Source organism: Staurois parvus, unplaced genomic scaffold (genome assembly GCF_062004578.1).
Source record: "Staurois parvus isolate SC_StPar_1 unplaced genomic scaffold, SC_StPar_1.0 ptg000172l, whole genome shotgun sequence".
NCBI lineage: Eukaryota > Metazoa > Chordata > Amphibia > Anura > Ranidae > Staurois > Staurois parvus.
The window spans coordinates 6,601,064-6,626,394 of record NW_028317968.1 but is presented as its reverse complement, the minus strand read 5'-3'; the positions used below and the strand labels follow the sequence as shown (position 1 = coordinate 6,626,394).

Sequence of the window (25,331 nt, the reverse complement as noted above, 5' to 3'; positions counted from 1 at the left end):
GGAAGCTGTTGGATAGGGGAGTTAAATATTAAAATGGAATTAAAGTAAAAAAAATCAGACTTTAGCCCATAGGTAAGAATATAAAATGTGTCACTTTTATTGGTCTTTCAAACGGCTTGAACTTGTGACAATTAGTAGATAGTGGCATTGGCTTAGGCCAATGGCACAACTGGTACATGTGCAGCACTCTCTGGAGGAATACAGATACTCTCCTTAGGAATAGGGGTAATATGGGGTACGCAAGAGGAGGGGAGCAAAGTTAAGGGATAGAAAAAAGAAAGAGAGGGGGAAACAGAGGGGCAGGAGCAACGCAGGAGTGGAGTTCAGTCCTTAACTGTGAGATCCTGTAAATGTTGTAAGTAGTCTATGGAATACTAAAATTGTACCCAGAAATACCATATTTTTGTATGGTCATAGAAACATAGAAACGTGATGACAGAAAAAAGACAGAGTAGTCCATTGAGTCTGCTCATTTTTTGGTTTTGGTTTGGTTTTGGTTTTTTTATAGATCTATGCTTGTCCCAAGCATGTTTGAAGCTATTTACTGTTGACAGGCTCAATACCTCTGCTGGAAGTTTATTCCAAGCATCAACTACTCTTTCAGTAAAATAATACTTTCTAAGATTAGTTTTGAACTTTCCTCCAGTTAGTTTGAGGTCCTGTTTCAGTGTTCTTAATTTTGGTTTCATGTTGAAAATCCTGCCCTCTTGAAGCTTATTCTTCCCCTTGATGTATTTAACGTTTTCAGTTCATCTCCCCTTTCCCTTCGTTCCTCCAGACTGTACATAGTTCCTGAAGTCTCTCTTGATATGTTTTATACCCTAGACCTTTCACCATTTTTGTTACCTGTCTCTGAACTCCTATCTTCTCAATATCACCTCTGTTCCTTTGTCCTGTCCCTAAGGGGTTGATTTACTAAAACCAGAGGGCAAAATCTGAAGCAGCTCTGCATAGAAACCAATCCACTTCCAGATGTTTTTTTTGTCAAAGCTTAATTAAACAAGCTGAAGTTAGAAGCCGATTGGCCACCATGCACAGCTGCACCAGATTTTGCACTCTCCAGATTTAGTAAATCAACCTCTAACAGATGCTGTGAAGTTTTCCATGGATTGAGCCTGGGTTCAAATTTGTGTGGTGCGGTATATCACATGTGATAAGCACAAGATCTGCACCGCATTCCTGTGCAAATCACATGCGATTGGTGTGCAGTGTGATCGGAGCCATACATTTTGTATGGCTCTATTTGCACGGCACCCGCACCATAAACGTGCAGGACCCTTTTTTAGGTCCGCACTAAAATCAGATCGCATACATGTTCACACCTATGCGATCCGATTCTTCACATCGCACTGCGTTTTGCGGACCGCTTTTGGGGTATTGTTAACTTAACATACACATCCACAGCAGATCGAATGAATGGGGTGCAATTCTGATGCGGTGCGGAATACGCACTGAAAACACTGCGAATTTCGCCCCACATCAGCGTGAACCAGGGCTTAATGTTGTTCACCCTGGGAAACCACTGACCCAAAATGGGTGGTATAGAGTGTTCCCAGGTACTGCCTTGTATTTTTTTAATGAATTCATGGGGGCTGACTTACTAAACATGGAGAGTGCAAAATCTGTGATCTGTGCACCATGAGAAGAATGGAGGACACTAAAAATAAGGTATGCAATAAAAATAAAAGCCTGCAATTATCTATAAGTATACAGTATATTTGAGGATTGTCAGTACTAAACGTGTCTGAATGTGCTTTTTTTGTATTCTTAGGATAGGGATGAAGTTCTGCGGGTGGCTTCTTCTTTTAATTGTTCCTGCTGTTCCTTCTTAAGAGCCGCCAAATACTGCCTTTAGTGGCTGTATTCTAGCATTGTGATGTTTAACAGCCACTGCTACAGCGAAAAGATGAGCTGCCCTCTCTGCCATTTACAGAAATAGAACTCATATTGTCCCATAATGCATTGTGTTCTGTGAATGGAGGAGGAGCATTTGAATGACAATGAATAACAGAGAGGGTGGAAGGGGGCTTTTTCAGTGGAGTTAATTCTCACAGCGCCAGAAGACAACTGCTCAGGAGAGCACCTGGTGGCTCTGAAGGAGGTACATCAGGGAAAATATATCAGAATCAGTCTCCTGCAGGTAATGGGATAACACATCATTACACATAATGTGTTTGGAGCTGTTAAAAAAAAAAAAAATAATATTAACCACCTCCCGTCCGTCCGTTGTATATAAACGGCCGGACGGTGGCACTGAAGGGTCAGGTGGCCGTTTATAAGCGGCCTCCCCGGCCACTGCTTGTGCGGGCTCCCTGGGAGCGCGCAGCACCACAATCCGGTGCCCGCTGTGTCCGGACACAGCGAAACACTGATCGTCGGACGGGACCTCTGTACGAGGTCCCGATCATGTGATCGCCGATTGGCCAATCAGTGATCACATGCAAAGTAGTAAGCACGATGTCACTTGTGACATCATTGTTTACTACGTATGAAATCTGTGAATGATCACAGAGGTCACATGGTACAAGGCTATTCACAACAGCCTTGTACCATGTGACAAGCTGTGACCAATCACAGCTCACTCAGTAGTTCTCAATGGCTGCAAGAATGCAGACAGAGAGAAAGAGAAATGATTGCTTTTACATCCTATATGGGTGTCAAAGCAATCAGTGTAAAAAAAAAATCTTCATCACCCCCCACAAGTAGTACAGTGTCACCATGGTGACACTGTACTGCTAGGGTGACAGTATGTAAAAAAAGAAATAAATAATATAAAAAAAATAAAATAAAAATGTAAAAAAAAAAGTTTAAAAATTATAATTTTTGGTTAAAAACTAATTTGGCTTATTTTTGTTTTTACTAAATAGATAACGGAATACATTTTGGCCAGGATTTATGATGAAATATTATTTATTTGCAAAATTTTATAAGAAAAACACCTTTTTTCAAACTTTTTGGACTTTTTCATTTACATAGCAAAAAAAATAAAAATCCCAGCGGTGAATAAATACCACCAAAATAAAGCTTTATCTGTCTAAAAAAAAATGGTAAAAAATTCATATGGGTACAGTGTTGCATGACCGCGCAATTGTCATTCAAAGTGTGATAGAGCTGAAAGCTGAAAATTGCCCTTGACAGGAAGGGGGTAAAAGTGTCCGGACAGGAAGTGGTTAATAATACTAAACTTCACCTTTTAACAAATAAAGTTTCTCTTGCCAATGACAGAATGTTTGACGTAAACACAGGTTGCTTCATTAAAGGCTAAATTCTTTTAAAAAATAATAAATGAACATCTTTTTGCAGGTAAAAAAAATTTTTTTTTTATAATTATTTGGAGCCTATAAAAGCACTGCACCCACAATCAGAAGAACACGGGTGCAGTGTCAGGCTCTTGCAGACTGTCAGTTTAGCTGTCTGCCCTTACCTTATACAGTAAGGCAGTTACTGAATTGCAGGAAGAATCAATGAACTACTAGAGCCCTCACCAGTGCCCTTGCAATTCATTGAGAACTACAAGCCTTCAGCCACAATGGTTGATGGTAGTCGTAGTTCATTTGTTCACAGTACTCTGTGAATAAATGACGCAGCCACGCATGGCCCCTTTTTAAATTATAGCGAGTGCGGGGAGAAGATCCCCAGTCTGTTGTCACAACGGGGGCTCGGGTGGGGGAGGGGGGTGTAGGGGCTGCTGATTTAGTAACATGTTACACCCTGAATATGGGTGTAACATGTAATGAAAGGTGAACTTATCCTTCAAATTAGGCCATACATCACAACAAGGTCAATATTCTTAGGGACAATAGTCTTGTTTAAAAAAAACATTTTGCTTTTTTATAGTAAAAGTACATCTCACATGGTAAATGCAACATTGAAAAGGCCTCCAGAAATATTTTCAATGAAAACTATCAACAGATGTATTGGATACGTCAGAATTGTAAAGTGATTATGCCGTGTTCAGTTTTGTCAGAAGATGAAGATAACAGGTTTCAAAATAGTAATGAGCTGCATTTCAAATCTGAAGTCAGTCCAAAACTAACCAAGCATGTGACTGCAGGGTAGGCCAAACACTCCACTTGTTATTTATAAAGTCATTGGTTGGTTTACACATAACAGCAGTCAACAGAGAATATACGATCAGATACCTTCACAGGTTCCTAACAAGATATCAAATTAACACTTAAAGCCAAACTCTAGGCAAAGCCTTTTTATTTTAATTTTGAATAGAATATGTTTTTATTGCTGTATGTGACTTTATAGGGGATATTTTCCCTCACTTTTTCCCCTGTCAAACATGGACTAAAGAATTCAAACATTTCCATTGCTAAGAGTTTTTTTTTTTTTTTGCATGTTACATTTGTTGTGCTAAGGCATTTCATTCAATGAGCTGACAATGCACCAAGCAAACTTTTATTTTATTGCCGCTTACCAATTTTTAGATGTAGTGGCTGCATTCGTTTTCTACTTTAGTCTTTCTCTACTTTATTTTCACCTGGCGATCCTGTCAGTAAGTCTGTTATTTTTTAAAAGAACTGGCTGTCCTGCAAATGTAGCAGGTGCAGGATTGAGAAAAAACATTAACTACTGACAGGGGTGCTTACATTGATCAGCTTTTATGTAAAATCTTTATCCCAAAAGGAAAAAAAACTGTTTGCTCAAACTGCTTCTAAAGTGCTTGCTGTTGTTTGGCTTTGATTTGTTAGTATATTTAAGTAAGTTAGTACATCTAATACCCTCCCCCCCCCCCCCCACACACAGATTCATAGTGATGCTGTGCTCCTTCATTCAGAGTGGGGCATTCTAATACAGGAGGAACTAGGGGAAAACAAAGGGAAAGAAACCTGAAAAAGAAAACTAAAACAGCCAGTACCATTAAGTACAACATAACTTAGTACAACATAACTTGAGGCCACCCCTTGGGTGTGCTGGCCCCAAGCTATGTTGTAAATAAAGGTTATGTTTTAATTCAAACAAAAGTTTTAGGCCCCATGTACACTGACACTTCTGAATGATGGAAACTGCTGGAAAACGTGGGGTAAAAAAACGTCTGTTTAGCCACGTTTGCATAACGTGTTTATGTGTGTTTGCGTTTAGAAGCTTTTTTTTAAAGATAAGCACAGGAGAACCTCCCAAATGCCCAGAATGCACTGAAAAGTGGTAAATTATTAACTATTTCAGACTGTTTCAGAGAAATAGAGAGTAGAAGCAGAGACAGCGGTATGTGTTGAGATTAGCTTAGGGGTGAGTTGCTCATTAACATTTCTTTTGTTTCCAAGGGTGGGAAAGGTGTCTGGTGGAGGGAGTCATTAAGGTCACCTGGCAGAGGGTCTTCATGAGGAATTTGAGGTGTGAATGGTCATTAACATATCTTTTGTTTCCCAGGGTGGGAAAGGTGTCTGGTGGAGTGAGTCATTAAGGTCACCTGGCAGGGTGTCTTCATGAGGAATTTGAGGTGTGAATGATCATTAACATATCTTTTGTTTCCAAGGGTGGGAGAGGTCTGAGGTGTGAATTGGTCATTACAATGTGTGACAAGCTTGGTAGGAACATCCTGTGTTCAGTGTTTTGTCCATCTGAGTACCCTGAAAACACTTTCCATGCATTTTTCATGATGAAAAAAGGCTCCTGACAGCATTGGGAACTGGAAGAGTTAAAAAAACGTTCAAACGTAAACACTTATAAACGCGACTTGCCGCATTTACAAGCATTTTGCGTTTGAAACGCTGATAAAATAGACTGCTGAATGCAAGTTTAAAAAAAGCGACTGTAAACTCCAATGCCTGTAAACGACTGTAAACGAAGATGTGTACATGGACATGTAGGAAAACATTAGGGTGAGTTCAGGGGCTGCTGAAAAAAAGCTGAACAACTCCTAAACGTGAGTTTATCAGCTGCACTGTACATAAGCCCATGTTTCTCTGAGAGAATCTCCACCTAAAAAATCCGGCTTTAATGGTGTTCTGTTTTTTTCCAGATTTTGATGTAAAGTATATGTAAGAGATGTGGTGGGTCATACCCACATCTGCCTCCAAGATGTGATGCAAGTATTTGACACCAGCTGATACAAGAATTATCTGCAGATCCCTCAATGACATTTTAGGGTTGATGCAGACTTCTTTTATCATTAAACACGCAGTCTCTTTTATTTCAAATAGATTTGGCAAACTTTTTATGGGTATCCACAACCTTCTTTTTAGAGGGTCTTACAGAGCTATTTTGATTTTGGTATGATGACACCACACACATTAGCAAAGGGAACATCAGATCCTATCTAAGGTTTGTCTGTTCAAATAAGTTGAAAAAGTGAGTCATTTCCTGGGGTATATTTGCTATTTTGCAGGACTGTAGTATAGTTAAATTGTCATGGATCATTGTTAGACATAAACGCTAATATAGAAATTGTATAATTGTCTTATAAATACTTCTGGCCAATCTACAGTTTGCACACCTTTATTCCCCACACCACATGAGATTTTTCAATACCTAACACTTTCCCTCACCTAATCCTGCCCCCCCCTTTCCCATTTTTTCCCATTCTCATAATTGGGATTTGGTTACTTCTGTTTGAAAGGGGGGGGGGCTTTGTGAGGAAGAGGTTCCAAATACCTGGTCCATCGTTAAACCCAGCTGCTACAGCAGATCATCGCAATATTATATTAATGATTATCAATTAGAGGGTCTAATAATACATTGACAGTTTACATATTAATTCTATGTCAATTTGGTCATTATTTTTCTGTTCACAATAGCCTTCACAGATCCCGATGAAGTGTGTGCAATACTCATGAAACAGGTTGTATCCCACCACCAACTGATAAGCATAAAGGATATCACAATTTTTGAAAGCTATGTTTCAAAATGAATAGGATATGCTGAAGGGTGGGGATAATTAGGGCAGTGGTGAATAACTAGGTCTATGTGTTGTATGATATAGAAATTACTTTGGTAACAATCAGAATGGTGGCTAGCTGCTTCATAGGAAAGCCAACCCCCACACACACACACAGTTTGACACAAATTTCTTATGGCCTATCACAATAAATACCCAAGTACTGGCTATAGTGGCTGCAGAGGGAGTGACTAACTACTCACTAACTACTTAGTCCCTGAGCTCAGAAGGCGTAACAGGGACCCAACCATAAGCTGTGTGCATAGATGCATAAACTACATCCTATACACCTAAAAAAATCATTTCATTTTTCTTTTTGGTAATCTGCTGCCCACAATTTGGCTCACATAGATTGTGTTTAAAATTGTATCTATCAGATCACAAAATACATTACTGTCAACTATGTAGCGCATGGACCTAACCAGGGACGGACTGACAACTCATGAGGCCCCCGGGCAATAGGGGATCATGGGGCCCCTGTGTCCTTGCCCAAACTCAAAAAAGACTATGAAAAAGGTACCAGGGGCATCTCATGGGGCCCCCTACTGACCCCGGGCCCTCGGGCAGTGCCCGAGTTTCCAAATGGTCAGTCCGCCCCTGGACCTAACTAAATGGGTATCATTTGAAATTATGGTTTAGGCTGAACCGTCCTCTACAAAGATGAATAATTTTGTTAAAAGAGAAGTATGGGGTTTGTTTTCTTCCCCGAATTATAATTACCTAGGTGGATGAAGCATCGGTCTGACTGTCATTCACCGCAGTCTGCTCTGCCCCCCCAGAGCTCACTGGAGTGCAGGGCTGTGGAGGGAGAGGGAGCAGCTGGCTCAGGCTCTCAGCATATCGCTGAGAGGTTGAGCCATGTGCCACTCCAGACTCTGGGGTGGATCCTGACTTTAAAGTCAGAATCTTTCCCCAGCTTGGACTGGCAGAGTGACGTCAGCAGACAGAGGGCTTCAGCCACCTGCTGTCAGATGAAAACGGGTCACAGGAGTGCAGAATGAACTGCACTCCTGTAATCCACAGGAGAAGTACAGCCAAAAGAGCTTTGTCTGTATGTCTCCTTTAATCTAAGATAAATCTAAAACAAAATCTGCTTGAGTGTAACCTGCTTAAAGTAAAACTCCAATCAAGCAGCTAAATAACAATTGAAATACTTAAAGTGATTCTAAACATGTTTTTTTAGCACTTTTTTTTTTGTTAACACATCATACTTACCTGTTCTGTGCATTGGTTTTGCACACAGCAGCTCCAATCCTCTTCTTCTCAGGTCCCCTGATGGCACTCCTGGCTCCTCCCCCTTGACCAGTGCCCCCAATAGCAAGCCACTTGCTACAGGTGCACTTGTGCGTGCTCACTCATAGAGTCAAGGCTCAGACCCACTCCCCGCTTCCTCCTCATTGGCAGATTTGGCTGTGATTGACAGCAGTTGGAGCCAATGGTTCCCAATGCTGTTTCTTAGCCAATGAGGAGAGAGAGAGACCTGGGACAGCCGATACTCGCATGCACATCGCTGGATCGAGAGGGGGCTCAGGTGAGTATTAAGGGGGCTGCGAGGGGAGCAGCACACATAAAGTTTTTTGCCTTCATGCATAGAATACTTGAAAGTAAACAGCTTTCAGCCTTTACAACCACTTTAAGAAGAGTATATATGGACCGAAAAGTGGCCGATACAGCAGGAACTGGCCGACTTTCAGTCTGTCTGTATCGCAGACTGTTCATCAGAAGCTGGTCTAACGAGCAGCTTCTGTCGAACAGTCATACGGAAAAAACGGTATTCGATCAGTGCTTTCAGGGAGGGGGAAGAGTCCCCACTCGTCAGGATACAATCGCTCAGCAAGAGAGAACATTGTTTGTGTTGATGCAGGGATCTGTCAGGTTGGAAAAAAAATGGTTCAGTTTTACAGCTTCCTGTGAAGTTTCCTTTTAACCCTGCAGTAGACTTTTAATAAATTAAATGTTAGCAAATTGTGTTACAATGTAGCATTTCAAGGTTTTCATTGGAAAGTAAAATTATGAGGAAGGCTCGGTTTAAACACATACCACCATTGTTCCATGCTATTTTCTTACAACTCTGGTACACAAGTACTGTTTGCAGGGTAACCAGTCTGAGCCTGACATAATACAGGACTTTTGCAACAATTATTCATTAATGTTCCAACATATCAAAGGAGTGCCTAAGATCCAAAATATCACAAGGCGAAAGGTAAACGTTTTAGTTATTGCAGGCCTACTGAAATATTCAGTTGTCTAGAAGCTTGTCATCTATCCAGGTCATAATATACCTAGCAGTAGTTAGTTATATTCACTGGATTTTATCTGTAATGTTGAAGACATTTCACTACTCCTCCAACTAGCATCCTTGGTTCTAATGAGTGTCAGGCACATACATCACCATTTATAATCTTTTGGGCAACTCAGTCAGCTTAAAAGGGTAATAAAGGCTGATGGTTTTTTACCTTTATGCATTCTATGCATGAAGGTAAAAAACTTTCAGTGTGCAGATTCCCCCTCAGCCTCACCTAATACTTACTGGAGCCCCATCTCAATCCAGTGCAGTTCACAGGAGCCTCGGCTCTCCTGGGTCTCTCCCTTCTCATTGGTTGAGACAAAGCAGCAGGAGACATTGGCTCCCATTGCTGTCAATCACAGTCATTGAGGCGGGAGCCACAGAAATCCTTGAGTAAAGACATGATTCATGTAGCATTTACTTCCTGGAAACCTTCTGCTCTTAGCTCAGGCATGCAGGCAGGGTAGTGTGCTTAGCTGACACCTCCCCCCCACTAAAGACTCTTGGGATGTATGACATCATTTTTCTAGGCCTGGAAATCAGGAGGTAACTGAAGAAATGTAAATAAAAAAAGTTTTGAACAAGTAAATATGATAATAATTTCCTATCCATTTACTAATGCTAGCAGCATAAGGATTAAAAATGTTGATTGGAAGAGTGAAGTTCCGCTTTAACCTTCGTAGTAGAAATAACAACTTACGATATTTCATAAATGTATGTACATGATTGCTGAATGCAAATTCACCCATCCACCCATGCCGCTATGCTTTTTTTGCTCAGAAATCACTTTGAAAAACACCCCCTAGCATATCTGGCCATGGCTATCTTGAGTAAGGGCAGATGATTCATGTAGCACATTCTTCTTGGAATCTATCTGTCATTAGCTCTGGCAAGCAGGTAGGAGGGTGTGCTTAGCTGAGAAAACCCATCCCTCCCCTCCTGGGATGTATGACATAATGGGGTTTATTTACTAAAGCTGGAGAGTCCAAAATCAGACTCCCTTCTGCATAGAAACCAATCAGCTTCTAACCTCAGCTTGTTCAATGAAGCTTTGGCAATGAAACCTGGAAGCTGATTGGTTTCTATGCAGAAGGGAGTCTGATTTTGGACTCTCCAGCTTTAGTAAATAAACCCCAATTTGTCTAGGCCCAAAAACCAGGAAGTAACTGCAGAAATGTAAAAAAAAAAAATAAGAGTTTTAAATAAGTAAATATAATACAATTCCCCATCTATTTACTAATGCTAGCAGCATAAGGAATCAAAAATAGTCATTATTGCTTGAGAGATAGAAGTGTCTCTTTAGACCCAGTAGTGGAAATAACAACTAGCACAAGATTTCATATGATTATATGATTGTTTGCACACAACAATATCCTAGTAAGTACTTCTTTAAACTTTTTTTTTTGGGGGGGGGGGGGGTGCATTATTAAATAGGGAAGGGATAGAATACACAGGGTGCCAACATCCCTAAAGAATACAAGGAGAGGAGTCCTTTTTTGTCTTTTTTAAACAGTTCAATAAAGATTTTTTTTTATAAAAACAATATGCAGTTTTATTTTTACAATCTTAGAAAAAAATAAACATAGGGCTACAATACAGATTGCGGAGGTGTCATCAAAGATGGTATTGCAAATCTAGTCATGGATCATGCATAATTCACACTTGGCGCGTTTCGAGATCAACAGAAATTTCTTCATCAGAAGTGCTCAAGAAGGCATGATGCCTACAACAAACATACATATATCAATATACATCACACGATTAAATGAGTATAACCATGATAATTTACGATATGGTTATACACTTACATAATTCCATGTGAGGAAAAAAACACCAAATATTTTTTAAGAACTAATTTTATATGAACACAGCCAAGGACGTCTCACATATCTCAGGCAAAAATGATGGAACAAAAAATAAAGACTGAAACCAGTGAAGGACAATTGCTGACCAAACGCATCCTGAAGGGGCCCCGCCCAAATGCACCGGCAACAAGATCACTTGTCGGCAGATGCTGATAGGGCAGTGCTACAATATGAATAATGAAAATAAAAAAAATAAAAAATACTATTAATATCAATTCGATATCATTAATCCTAAAGAAAATTTAAATGAAGAACTAAACGCACTATGAGTGCGAAATGATGACTAAAGGAAATTTGCGTGAGAAAATATTGATGGCCTGATAATGATCAGGACTGGGATGTAAAAAACAACCTGCTGTGAAGTAATACCTAAAGAAAAAAAAAATGTGGACAAACATTATAATAATAAATTAAAAACAAAAAAAAAAACTTGTGTTTTTTTTAAATTTATTATTATAATGTTTGTGCACATTTTTGTTTTCTTCGTAAGTGCATTTAGTTCTTAATTTAAATTTTCTTTAGAGTTGATGATATCGAATTGATATTAATACTATTTTTTTTTTAATTCTCATTATTCATATTGTAGCACTGCCCTATCAGCATCAGCCGGCAGATGATCTTGTTGCTGGTGCATTTGGGCGTGGCCCCTTCAGGAGGTGTTTGGGCGGCGATTGTCCTTCACTGGTTTCAGTCTTTATTTTTTGTTCCATCATTTTTGCCTGAGATAGATGAGAAGTCCTTGGCTGTGTTCATATAAAATTAGCTGGCATTTTTTTCCTCACATAGAATCATGTAAGTGTATAATCATATCGTAAATTATCATATTGTTTATATTAATTAAATCGTGTGATGTATATTGATATATGTATGTTTGTTATAGGTGTCATGCCTTCTTGAGCACTTCTGAGGAAGAGATTTCTGTTGATCTCGAAACGCGTCAAGTGTGAATTATGCATGATCCATGACTAGATTTGCAATACCATCATTGATGACACTGCCGCAATACGCAATATGTATTGTAGCCCTATTTTTGTTTTTTTTTTAAATTGTAAAAATAAAACTGCATATTGTTTTTATAAAAAAAAAATCTTTATTGAACTGTTTAAATTTATTATATAAGAAAAAAGTGCAGTTAACGTCCCGTCCAAAAGAGGACTCCCCTCCTTCTGGGATTATTAAACAGGCACAGGAAGACATACAGGGTTCATTTCAGAGTGGTTTGGCTGTAATAGATGCCTTGAGGGAAATAATACCGCTCAAATAACAAAACAAACAAAAACAAAACAAATTCTTCTAACTACAGATTTAGGGCAGATGGGATCTGCTACTACTGATTACTTCTTGACTGCAGAACGTGCGTCAACTACCTCCCCAATGGGGCTCCCTCCCCAGACTCCATTGCAGCTGCATGGCCTGCTATGGCTATAGTCATGCTACTGGTAGAAATGCCCGCCAAAATAAATAGAGGGCGAACTGCTCCAGTGGAGACACAGACAATATTCAAATTTTTCCCTACTCTAACCAAAGCTAAAAAAAAAATCTTGGCTGGGAAATTCTTTTGAGAACAGTGAACATAATTTTATTGTTTAAGTCAGACTGGAATAACCATCCCTAAGAAGGCATTGGAACATGCCACACCACCTGTCACCCACATATAATGCTGCTTTATCGTAAACCCCAGCCAATTGACAATTCACGCCTTCGGTGATGTAACTTTAACATCTAAAGGGGTTCCATGGTCTTAGCATATGCTTTCTTTTTATAAAATCGGCACTATAATAACAAAACAAACAATAGTTATTTTTGACACATCCAATATAACATTACTAGAAAAATCTCCTTTCATGCTGTGTGTTCTGCCTGTCTGAGGATCATCTCTTTCCATAACTTTCTAAATTCCCAGCATGCTTTGCAGCTTCCTGTTATATTTCAACTTCTAAAGACTACATATCCTGTGTTACCTTGCTACCTACAAGAAGTAATTCCTGCACTGCCTCCACCTCCTGAAATTCCACCTCTCAGCACCTTTGTAGTTCACAAGGTAGGCTTTGTGAAATGTGTGACACAGCAGTGCCTAGCCACAGGCATATGTGTCACAGAATTCATAGACGTAAATGTGTGGGGATCTTCACAAAGTAAGCTTACAAACAAGATTTTTCAGAATAACAGATGTACTATACAAATAATTGAAATACCTTGTGGTATGATTTTGATTTTGTGTATGATTTTGATTTTGTGTATGATTTTACATTTTGACATTTTAGACTTCATGGCACCATTTTTAAACATTCTATGGTGATTGGTCACGGAGTTACCCATGTGGCTATAAATGTGTGGTGTGGCCCTGGCACTTATTACTGACAAAGCTTCCTTTGCTGAGTAGCAAATCGTTTAGCTCAGTGGTGGGCAACCTTTTTTTTCAACTGAGCCAAATCTCGCCAAAACCACGATTGAAATTTATTTTGAGAGCCACATTTTTAAAACTGAAAATACATAGGATGGTACACTGTTTTTAGTTTCAATAAGTTTTTATAGTAATTCATCCCCCATAGTAATTCATCCACCATATAGTAATTCATCCCCCATATAGTAATTCATCCCCCATATAGTAATTCATCCCCCATAGTAATTCATCCCCCATATAGTAATTCATCCCCCCTATAGTAATTCATCCCCCCATAGTAATTCATCCCCCATAGTAATTCATCCCCCCTATAGTAATTCATCCCCCATATAGTAATTCATCCCCCCTATAGTAATTCATCCCCCATAGTAATTCATCCCCCCTATAGTAATTCATCCCCCATAGTAATTCATCCCCCATATAGTAATTCATCCCCCCTATAGTAATTCATCCCCCCTATAGTAATTCATCCCCCATATAGTAATTCATCCCCCATATAGTAATTCATCCCCCATATAGTAATTCATCCCCCCTATAGTAATTCATCCCCGATATTAATTCATCCCTCATATAGTAGTAGTAAGTAAGTAGCAAGTAGTAAGCCAAGTCCCTCCTGTGTCAATTCACTTACCTTTGCTCCGCGCGTTCCTCTCGCCGTGTTCCCGCGCCGTTCTGGTCTTCAGGGCGGACTGTGAGAGGAGCCTAGCTCCTCTCATGTACGTCACGCTGCCCCGCCTACACACATCCTGACAGCCAATCACTGGCTATCAGGATGTGAGTGGCAGCGAGACTGGCCAATCATTGCATTTGAGCGCGCTGCCCTGGCTGTTTTTTTTTTGGATCACGCTGCAGAGTCCCTGCCACCCCAGAGGAGGGAGGGGAGCAGGCGCCCGGCACACAAGAGCCGCATTAAAGCGTGTAAAGAGCCGCATGTGGCTCGCGAGCCGCGGCTTGCCGACCACTGGTTTAGCTCATTAGAGAATAAGTCTTGATAAATGTGACAACTACTAGGTGCAATATTCTGTTCCTGATCACTAGCTTGGCAACAGATAACTAATTGTCTCAGCATTTAAAGTAGATATTTTGTGACCACAATTCAGCATTGCACTACATTTTCTCAAACTTTTTACCCCCAAGGAACCCTTTAAATCATTTTTAACCTAGGACAGTGTTATCCAAATTGCAACCCTTTGCTTACTTTCACACAGCCCTTAGGACACTGTTTTCCTACTGATATCAGGCACTATTCCTCACAATGATACAAGGCAAGATTCCTCCCAATGACACCAATGATGAGGCACCATTGCTTCCACTGACACCAACAGTAGGGCGCTATTACTCCCCTTTACACCAGCAACAGAGCATTATTGTTACTTCCACGGACACCAATGATGGGACACTACTCCTTCCACTGACACCAACAAAAGGGCATAATTCTTCCCACTGATATGAATGATTGTGCACTATTTCCCCCAACGATAGCGCACTATTCTTCCCACTAATATGATGGGGCACCATTCTTCCTACTGATACCAGTGACCACCATTATTCCATCCACGGGCACCAATGATGGGGCACTATTCATTCCACTGACACCAACAATAGAACACTATTACGTCCACTTACACCACTGATAGAGTATTATTCCTCCCATGGACACCAACGATGGGACACTATTCCTTCCACTGACTCCAACAATAGGGCATAATTCTTCACACTTATATAAATGATTGGGCACTATCTCTCCCACTAACGCCAATGATAGGGCACTATTCCTGCCACTAATGTGATAGGGCACCATTCTTCCCATTGACAAGCATTATTCCTTCCATGGACACCAACATTGGGGCACTACTCCTTCCACTGACACCAACAATAGGGCAGAATTCTTCCCACTTATTGATATGATTGGGCATTATTTCTCCCACTGACACCAATGATAAGGTATTATTCCTCCCACTAATACAAACAGTTGGGCAATATTCCTCCCACTGACATCAATGACAGGCCATTCTTCTTCCCCAAAGATGGGGCACTATTCCTTCTACTGACACAAAAAATTGGGCAGAATTCTTTCCACTGACACCAAAAAGAGGGCATAATTCCTCCAAGTGATATAAATGATTGGGACCTATTTTTTCCATGGACACCAATGATGGGGCACTATTCCTTCCACTGACATCAACAATGGGGCATAATTCCTCCCACTGATATAAATGATTGGCAATATTTGTCCAACTGATGCCAAAGCCAGGGCAATACTCTTCCCACTAATAGCAGTGATGGGGCACTATTGCTCCCCCTACTGAACACAGGAGCTATGTAATCATTAAACTCTTACTGACCACCAAGCCTGAGACATTGTCTATTCCCTCTGATGTTCAAAGCAGGAAATATGTCACCAGCACACCAAGGAGTCTCCAAACATATCCAAAGCTTTATTCAGGGGTCACGTCATATTTACAAAGGCAATGTTTCGAAGCCACACGGGGCCCCTTCGTCAGCCAAGTGACCGTCGTCACTTGCCTGATGAAGGGGCCCTGCATGGTTCCAGAATGTTGCCTTTGTAAATATGATGTCACTGCTGAATAAAGGTATGGAGCCATTTGGAGAATCCTTCGTGTGTTGGTGAAATATTTCCTGTTTTGAATGTCTATAGTTTCCAGACGGTGGTCGCTGCAGCACCCATTGACACCTAACTTCCATTTCCATGAATGTGTGCATTGGGAATATTACGATTGTCCCTCTGATTTTGGGGCTCTTGCTACTCCCACCAGCCACAGTCTAGCCCTCCTAGGGTCTGAAGGACAGTAAACTGGCCCTTTGTTTAGAAAGTATGGAGACCCCTGATCTAGAGGCACTCACGCTAAAACCAATTAATTGGCGATCAGTTAGAAGAAAGCCCCTTACATTGGTGATCAGAATGCCACTGTTACAGACAGCTCAAAAGATTAAAGTGATTTTTAAGTCTTATTTTTTTTTGTAAAGAACAGACATGTCATACTTACCTGCTGTGTGCAGTGTGTTTTCACAGAGCAGCCTCTTCTTTTCAGGTCCCCCACTGGCACTCCTGGCCTCTCCCTCCTGTCGGGTGCCCCCACAGCAATCAGCTTGCTATGGGGGCACCCGAAGAGGTGCGCTCTCGAGCTGCAGCTCTGTGTGTTCATTCACACACAGAGCCACGACACAGCCCCTCCCTGTCCCATGCCCGATTGGCTCACTGGCTGTGACTGACAGCCTGTGATTGGCTGCCTCAGCCAATCAGGAGTGAAAGTCCCCAGAGAACTGAGGCTCTGGACATTGCTGGACCAGGGTGGGGCTCAAGTAAGTGTTTGGGAGGGCTGCTACACTCAGGTTTTTTTACCTTCATGCACAGATTGCATGAAAGTAAAAAAACATAAGCCTTTGGAACCACTTTAATGATGACTTCCTATTGGTTATGTTGCCTTCCTGGCGGTATTCCCAAGTGTAGCTCGGAGTAAAGTTTCAGTACCACAAGCGGTAACCCCGAGCTACACTCGGGAATACCCTGCAGCGCTGCTCTGGGATCTGTTCTTCTCTTACCTTGTCCTGCGCTCCCACGATGTCCCTCCTGCAGTGTCCCCTGTAATGTCCTCCGGCGGATGCCGGCATCTGTCATCTGGGTTCCATCCCCTGCGACCGTTGGGACGAACGGGGGATGGAATGGCATGAAATTTTAAAATGACAAAAAGTGACATTCACTAAATTCACTAAAATCACATAGTAAAACATTACTGTATCAAACCATTTCACATACATTTTGTCCCCAGTGCTTTGTCCTGTGCCCTGCCTGCATTTTTACTGTTCTTTCTGCCTGGAAACTGAGAAATGTCCATGGTGTCCAAAAAGCATCCCTTTAGGTCAAAAGCGGTTTTAGACCAGCTAGAAAACAGCGATAGTAAATTAGAACTACTTGCAGAATTGAGTGATAATGATTAGTGGGGAAATTCGTCATCAGACACTGAAAACGATTTTGCGACTTTGCTCAGTGATGTGCGAACTTGGCGCTCTATTTCAAATTTCAGTGTTTTTGGTTTGATTATATTATTGAATTAAATGTATTATTATATTATTATTTTTTATGATTATTTATTAAATTATAATTTATGATTTCGTCTTTCAAATTTTATCATACCCGGGATGTTTACTAGACTCTTGTTCGGACAGATTTCAGTGACTTATTCCTAAAAATGACAGGCCTACAATAAAAAAAATACATATCTCCATGCAAAAAAATGTACCGCTTTGAGCACAGAAATACGGACATAATCAGACCACTAGGGAGGTTAAGTTGGCACTGGCCCATTACTATCCAGATGGGAGGTTAACTAGCCACAACTCAAGAAACCACTAGCAACTAGAAATGACCTCAGATGTCCACCGAACTCCTCAGAAACCCGAACTCTGAACTCCTGATTTTTGGTTCTCCAGGGAATGAAAGTGGGAGATCAGAATCCAGCTTAGAGTTGAGTGTAGAGGGCACCAGAGCTCATCTCTACTAGCAACGTCTGATGTAACCCTGGTTTAGAATAGCTGTACACAAGGTTCTGCGTGAATAATTTCATATAACATAAGGGTCAGTGACATTAATGCAGGTTAACTCACCTCCATCCTGGTACAACGTACACTACGGGGGAGATTTAGACTGCATTCACACTTGAGTGTTTTGAAGATTCAAAAACTCTCATACTTAAAAAATCAATTGTTCTCTATGGTGCCTGTTCGCACAATCAGGTATGAATGGGCACCATAGAGAACAATTGATTTTTTTAAGTTTGAGCTTTTTTGGAGCTTCGAGCTACAAAATGCTCAAGTGTGAATGCAACCTTACTCAAACTGGTGCTGCTGTGCATGAGAGCCAATCAGCTTCTAACTTCAGCTTGTTCAATAAAGCTTAGACAATAAAAGCTGGAAGCTGATTGGTGTCTGTGCACAGCTGCACCAGATTTTGCACTTTCAGGTTTTAGTAAATAACCCCCTGTGACTTTATGGGGCCTTTGCCTAATATTCATTGATAAGCTCTCTTGAGGAGCATGATGTCAGCATGCAGTAACTCCTGTGATGAACTTCTGCCGCCCCTAGCAGTCATACAATGTCTCAGCCCCAGGCTAGCTCACACACATGTGGCATTGTACATACATGTTCACCATCACAGCAGAAGAAGCAAAGCCAATGGTCACAGAACTCCAGAGTGCCTGGCTGGGAGACTTGTCACTGAACTTGCACAATAACCCCAGTGGCTGCCTTGTTTGCTTCCCTTTCCTCTGCCCACCCCCCCCCCCCGCCAGCACACTCACCCTGTTGTCAGCTGGCACCAGAAGCTGCACCCACTGTTCTTGTTACACAGTCAGTCCAGTTGCAGCAGCAGCAGCAGCAGATACACACATACAGCAACAAGGAAAGCGGAACAGCAGCAAGTGACCAATCACAGTGCAAGTCAGTGCCCCAGCGCCGATGTCAATCACAAGCGCCGAGCCAATGACCTCTGGACGGGGGCGTGCCGGCTGGAGTGATGACGTAGGGTAGCTTGTCAGTGCTCCTCACGCTGCGCTTGGTGGGAGCTGAGGCCGGGGGGTGCAGAGTGCTGGGGGAGCTCCGTCGGGTCGTTGGTCGTTTACAGTTTAGGTGCTGCTGTTGTCTGCAGCGGTTACATCCCGATCTATGCTCGGCTCACATCTGCCTTTGTTTACATCTGATGCTCTCGCGAGATGTTATCCTGAGAAGTGTGCACGTGTTTTCATGCTCATACACACTACCACAGCTAATCCGAGCACAGGCAGGTATTTGTACTCCACATTTACATAGCTTTCATTCCTACCACTAGCCCCTGACTTGAAGTGTTTGTACTACCCAAATGAAGTCCTCTAGGAATGGCGCCCCCTAGCATGTAACCCATTTACTGCTGGGGACGTATTTTCTTACATTGCCTATATAGGTGTACCTCAGTTTACAAATACCTCGGTTAACGTAATTTTTGGTTTATGAGTGAAAATACATTGAAAATAATGCCTCGGTTTACAAATATTTTTATGAATTGTTTTCACAATACGAACTGTATGTCAGTACCAATTTTTAAATGCAATTGCCGGCTTTTGTTTTTCTTTTAGCTGGGGGGAAAGTGACAGCTGATTCTCTGAGCTATAGTGAAAAAAAAAAAAAAGCTGGTGATTACATTTAAAAACAGACACTGACCTATAATGATTTTTTTAACTTTTTTTCTGACCTCCGGAACAGATTAATTGGTTTTAATGCATTCCTATGGGAAACCGCGTTTCAGTTTACAAATTATTTTCGCAATATGAAGTGTATGTCAGTGCCGATTTTTAAATGCAATTTCTTGTTTTTTTTTGTTCACTATAGCTCACAGAATTAGTTGTCACTTTCCCCGGAGCTAAAGGAGACATTGTTTCTTTTAACTCGGGGGAATCAAACTAAAAGGAAACATTGTTTCTTTTAACTCGCGGAAACAAACTAAAAGGAAACATTGTTTTTTTTAGCTCGGGGGAAACAAACTAAAAGGAAACATTGTTTCTTTTAGCTCGGGGGAAACAAACTAAAAGGAAACATTGTTTCTTTTAACTCGGGGGAAACACACTAAAAGGAAACATTGTTTCTTTTAACTTGAGAAAATAAACTGAAAGGATACAATGTTTCTTTTAACTCAGGGAAAAAAACTAAAAGGAAACTTTCTTTTAGCTGGGGGGAAAGTGACAGCTGATTCTCTGAGCTATAGTGAAGAAGAAGAAAAAAGCCGGTAATTACATTTAAAAAGCGGCACTGACCTATAGTGACAGCGGCTTTTTTTTATTTTTCTGTAACCTCCAAAAAGGATTAATTGGTTTTCAGTGCATTCCAATGGGAAACCGCATTTCGGTTTATGAATTTTTTACAAATTTTTTTCACAGTACGAAGTATGTGCTGATTTTTAAATTCAATTGCCGGCTTTTTTTTTTCTTCACTATAGTTCACAGAATTAGCTGTCACTTTCCCCGGAGCTAAAGGATACTTTTGTTTCTTTTATCGCAGGAAACGAACTAAAAGGAAACCTTGTTTCTTTTAACTCGGGGAAATAAACCAAAGGAAACTTTCTCTTTTAGCTGTGGGGGAAAGTGACAGCTGATTCTCTGAGCTATATAGTGAAGAAGAAAAAAAAAAAAAAGCCGGTAATTACATTCAAAAACTGGCACTGACCTATAGTGACAGCGACTTTGTTTTTACTTTTTTCTGACCTCCAGAACGGATTAATTGGTTTTCAGTGCATTCCTATGGGAAACCGCATTTCAGTTTATGAATTTTTCGCAATACAAAACGTCCCGGAGAACGCATTAAATTTGTAAACCGAGGTATGCCTGTACCTTGAGGCTTCATGCACACTGGATGTTACAAAAACACCAGCAGTGTTAGCTGTAGAATGCGGCAATAAAAATTTGAGGGTTTTTTTAGTGTTTTTGCATTAGCTTTTTTCAAAGTGTTTTTTTTATGTTTTTCAGCATTTGCATTTTCTAGCAAAGTTATACTACCACAAAATCTTCAGGCTCATAAACGCCAGATAGCTGTGGTTTTTAGCATTTTCATCTTTTAGCAGTATTTTTAGCTTTTATCAGCGTTAGAGCGTTTTTACAGCTAAAAAACTCCTCTTGAAACCCCACTAGTTCTGGAGATTTTTCCTGCCAAAAAATGCTGATTAAAGCCTATCTGTACATGCTGGAAAGGAAGTGCAGCACTATTTTTTTTATTTTATTCCAGGTACTTATATAGCGCCATCAATTTATGCAGCACTTTACATATATATTATACATTCACATCAGTCCCTAACCCTCAAGGGGCGTACAATCTAAGGTCCCTAACTCACATTCATACATACACATACTAGGGCCAATTTAGACAGGATCCAATTCACCTACCAGCATATCTTTGGAGTGTGAGAGGAAACCGGAGTGTGAGAGGAAACCGGAGTACCCAGAGGAAACCCACACAGGCACAGAGAGAACATGCAAACTCCAGGCAGGAGGTGCCTTGGCTGGGATTCGAACCAATGACCCGAGTATTGCCAGGCGGAAGTGCTAACCGTTTACCATAGTGAATAACATAAGTGACATGGAAAAAATAATTAATGACATAAAAAAAGGTGACTGGCGTGAGCAAATAATCAGTGCATAATTATCAATGCATATAGTGTCCAGAAATTATATATATGTAACTTTTCTATGAACAAATACATCAAATCAAACCCAAAAATTATATAAAATTAAAAAATAGTAAAAATCAAATATAAATATAAAATATAGAGAATTATGTCCAAAAGTCCCAACGTGTCCAAAAAACAGAAAATAAAAAATAAAATAAAAGTAAAAACAAAAAAGTCCCAAAGGAATAATCCTCACAAGTGTAAACTCAAACACTTAAACTTTTTCTTCTTCTTGCATCACCACAAACCTTCTTAATACCCGCAGATCCTGATATTCATACACCTCAAAAAAGAAAAAGAACTCGACATAGTGTCATACCTTAAATAATGTAAACACACGTGCCACTAAATGTGCCGCATGCAAAATAAATGTGTATACTCCAACCAAGTGTCAGAACACATAAGAGTGAAAACACATTCCCATAGAATATGTGATAAAATGTGTGAGAAACCACTCCACAGATAAACTGCCAGTGTGTCACACCACACCCTATGTATATGTAAAGGTGAAAAGCAAAACCCAAATCACCACTCTCCAACTCTAATAAGGATGGGTAATTACCCTATAGAAGAAACAGCAGGGCGGATTAACCACTCAGGGTTACAATCTCCTCTCATTAATTTTCTCCAACGATTAGGGTCACCTCCTCCACTTTCCTCCAGAAAACCAGTCACAATAAAAAGGTATTCTTCTTTATTAATAACTCACATAACATTCCGTGGTAACAGCTCCTCACATAATATTCCGTGGTAACAGCTCCTCCTCACAAGCAGTGTGTACTGTACACACTGCTTGTGAGAAGGAGCTGTTACCACGGAATATTATGTGAGGAGCTGTTACCACGGAATGTTATGTGAGTTATTAATAAAGAAGAATACCTTTTTATTGTGACTGGTTTTCTGGAGGAAAGTGGAGGAGGTGACCCTAATCGTTGGAGAAAATTAATGAGAGGAGATTGTAACCCTGAGTGGTTAATCCGCCCTGCTGTTTCTTCTATAGGGTAATTACCCATCCTTATTAGAGTTGGAGAGTGGTGATTTGGGTTTTGCTTTTCACCTTTACATATACATAGGGTGTGGTGTGACACACTGGCAGTTTATCTGTGGAGTGGTTTCTCACACATTTTATCACATATTCTATGGGAATGTGTTTTCACTCTTATGTGTTCTGACACTTGGTTGGAGTATACACATTTATTTTGCATGCGGCACATTTAGTGGCACGTGTGTTTACATTGTTTAAGGTATGACACTATGTCGAGTTCTTTTTCTTTTTTGAGGTGTATGAATATCAGGATCTGCGGGTATTAAGAAGGTTTGTGGTGATGCAAGAAGAAGAAAAAGTTTAAGTGTTTGAGTTTACACTTGTGAGGATTATTCCTTTGGGACTTTTTTGTTTTTACTTTTATTTTTATTTTATTTTTTATTTTCTGTTTTTTGGACACGGTGGGACTTTTGGATATAATTCTCTATATTTTATATTTATATTTGATTTTTACTATTTTTTAATTTTATATAATTTTTGGGTTTGATTTGATGTATTTGTTCATAGAAAAGTTACATATATATGGTTTTACTGGCCTTCAAGGGTGAAGGTAGATCACTTTTCTGGGTTATTATAGGTTTAAGTGTTGTGATATTTAAGTATAAGTGTCCAGAAATTGTAAATGAAAGTGACATCAAGTGGTGGGTGAATCCATGACAATTCTTCCTCCTATTACCAGAAGCACAAAAAAATGCACATTCAAAATAGAAACTCCTCCAGCACCTAAGCCTTATCCAGGTATGGACTGACAACTCATGTGGCCCCCCGGCAATAGGGGATCATGGGGCCCTTGTGTCCTTGCCCAAACTAAAAAAGACTATGAAAAAGGTACCAGGGGCATCCCATGGGGCCCCCTTCTGACCCCGGGGCCTCTGGCAGTTCCCGAGTTTCCAAATGGTCAGTCCGCCCTGGTCTTATCCACTAAATCTTACAGTGAACAGTAAAGGAAACTACAAATGCCACTAAATCGCGCTAGATGCAAAAAATTATAAAAAAGTAAAATCATGTGTAAATAATACGAATCCCTTGCTACCACTATACAAAAATCAAAATTAATATAAATAATCCCACAGTGAATTTGTGAAAAAGTGGCACACGCAATGCACAGTGCCATACTTATAAAAAATAAAAATTGAAATATACACTCTTCTGTATTCTACATACCAAAGGCAGAGGACATTAAAACACTGGTGAGTGGACACCTGAGTGGGAACGCACTGTGACCGCTGTGTGTTTTTTAACACACTATGATTTTCATCACTGGACATTTTTTTATCACTAGATTTTCTTTTCTCACTATATTGTGTTGATTGAAACACTTGATCTTTTCTCACTGCAATTTTATTTTTATTTGTCACTGGAAGATATTTTGAGTATTAATGATAACATGTTTGGGATAGCATGTATATATTTAAATTTTATTTTTTTATGATAAGTATGGCACTGTGAAGCGTGTGCGCCACTTTTTCACAAATTCACTGTGGGTTTATTTAAAAGCCTTATCCACTGCCAGCAAAAAGGTATATGGTGTGATCCGCTTGAATTCAGTAGAAACAGTAGAAAACAGCAGATGTAAAAACGTCCAGTGTGCATGAGGACTAAATATATATATATATATATATATATATATATATAAAGCAAACTTAGAAATAAAAATAGGGATTTTTAGTTCACGTATTGAAAAGGGTCAGGGACTTTTTTAAACGCCAAAAGCAGCGTTTTTCCTACAATAGAGGTCCATGGAGACGCTGCTGAAATGCACATAGTGCAGTTTTGTCCTGTTTCTGCTGCGTTTTTATTTTGCCCAGCAATAAAAACATTTCCCCTTTAACAAAAAAAATTAAATATATAAAACGCTGGGAAAAAAATGCACATGCAAAAAGCACTGCAAAACTAACAAAACAAACACTGCATTAGTGTGAAATAGGCCCTGAGGCACTGTCACACTGATCTGCCGTTAAAAAGCATATGTGTTTTTGCTGTGCTTGCAGTGCATTTTTTAACCACTTGCCAACCGCAGATAGCCGAATGACAGCTACACTGCGGCCAGCCAGTTCTGGGAGGGCATCATATGACATCCTCCCAGAACGCGCTCTCCTGCGCACATCCGGCGATCTCCGTGACCGCTGTGTCCTACAGACACAGCTGATCACGTGATGTGGTAAAAGGCCAATCACAGCGGCCTTTTACCACGTGCTCAGCTGTGTCCAATGACACTCTGATCACCGGGAAATGCAATTGCTGTCAGAGTGCGAGGAAAGTACTGCCGAGAATCGGCAGTTGTCAGAGCAGGGATTTGCACCGATCAGTGCCCTGATGATCGGTGTCCAGCAGTGCCACCCACCTGTGCCCAGCAGTGCCACCCACCTTTGCCCAGCAGTGCCACCCACCAGTGCCCATCAATGCAGTGCTGCCAGTCAGTGCCCAGCAGTTGCGCCAGTCAATGCCTAGCAGTGCCGCCAGTCAGTGCCACCTATCAGTGCTATCAGTACCCATCAGTGCCGCCTATCCGTGCCACCTCATTAGTGCTGCCTATCAGTGCCCATCAGTGCTGCCTATCATTGCCCATCAGTGCTGCCTCATCAACGCACATCAGTGAAGGAGAAAAATTACCTGTTTGAAAAATTTTATAATA

At 40.6% G+C, this 25,331-nt stretch overlaps 1 protein-coding gene across 8 annotated transcripts in view; it reads right to left on the bottom strand.

Annotated features, from left to right (window-relative positions):
• Positions 1–19,103, bottom strand: part of BCAS3 (BCAS3 microtubule associated cell migration factor) — a 1,369,778-nt gene extending 1,350,675 nt beyond the window's left edge. For 4 of the 8 annotated variants that reach the window (XM_089676636.1, XM_089676632.1, XM_089676637.1 and 1 more), the window contains exon 1: positions 18,761–19,100. The gene's annotated coding sequence lies outside the window, so the exon portion shown is untranslated. Of the gene's footprint in view, positions 1–18,602; positions 18,724–18,760 lie in introns of those variants that run through there. The other 4 variants (XM_089676635.1, XM_089676630.1, XM_089676633.1 and 1 more) reach the window with 3 other exon arrangements.
• Between the last annotated feature and the right edge of the window lie 6,228 nt (positions 19,104–25,331).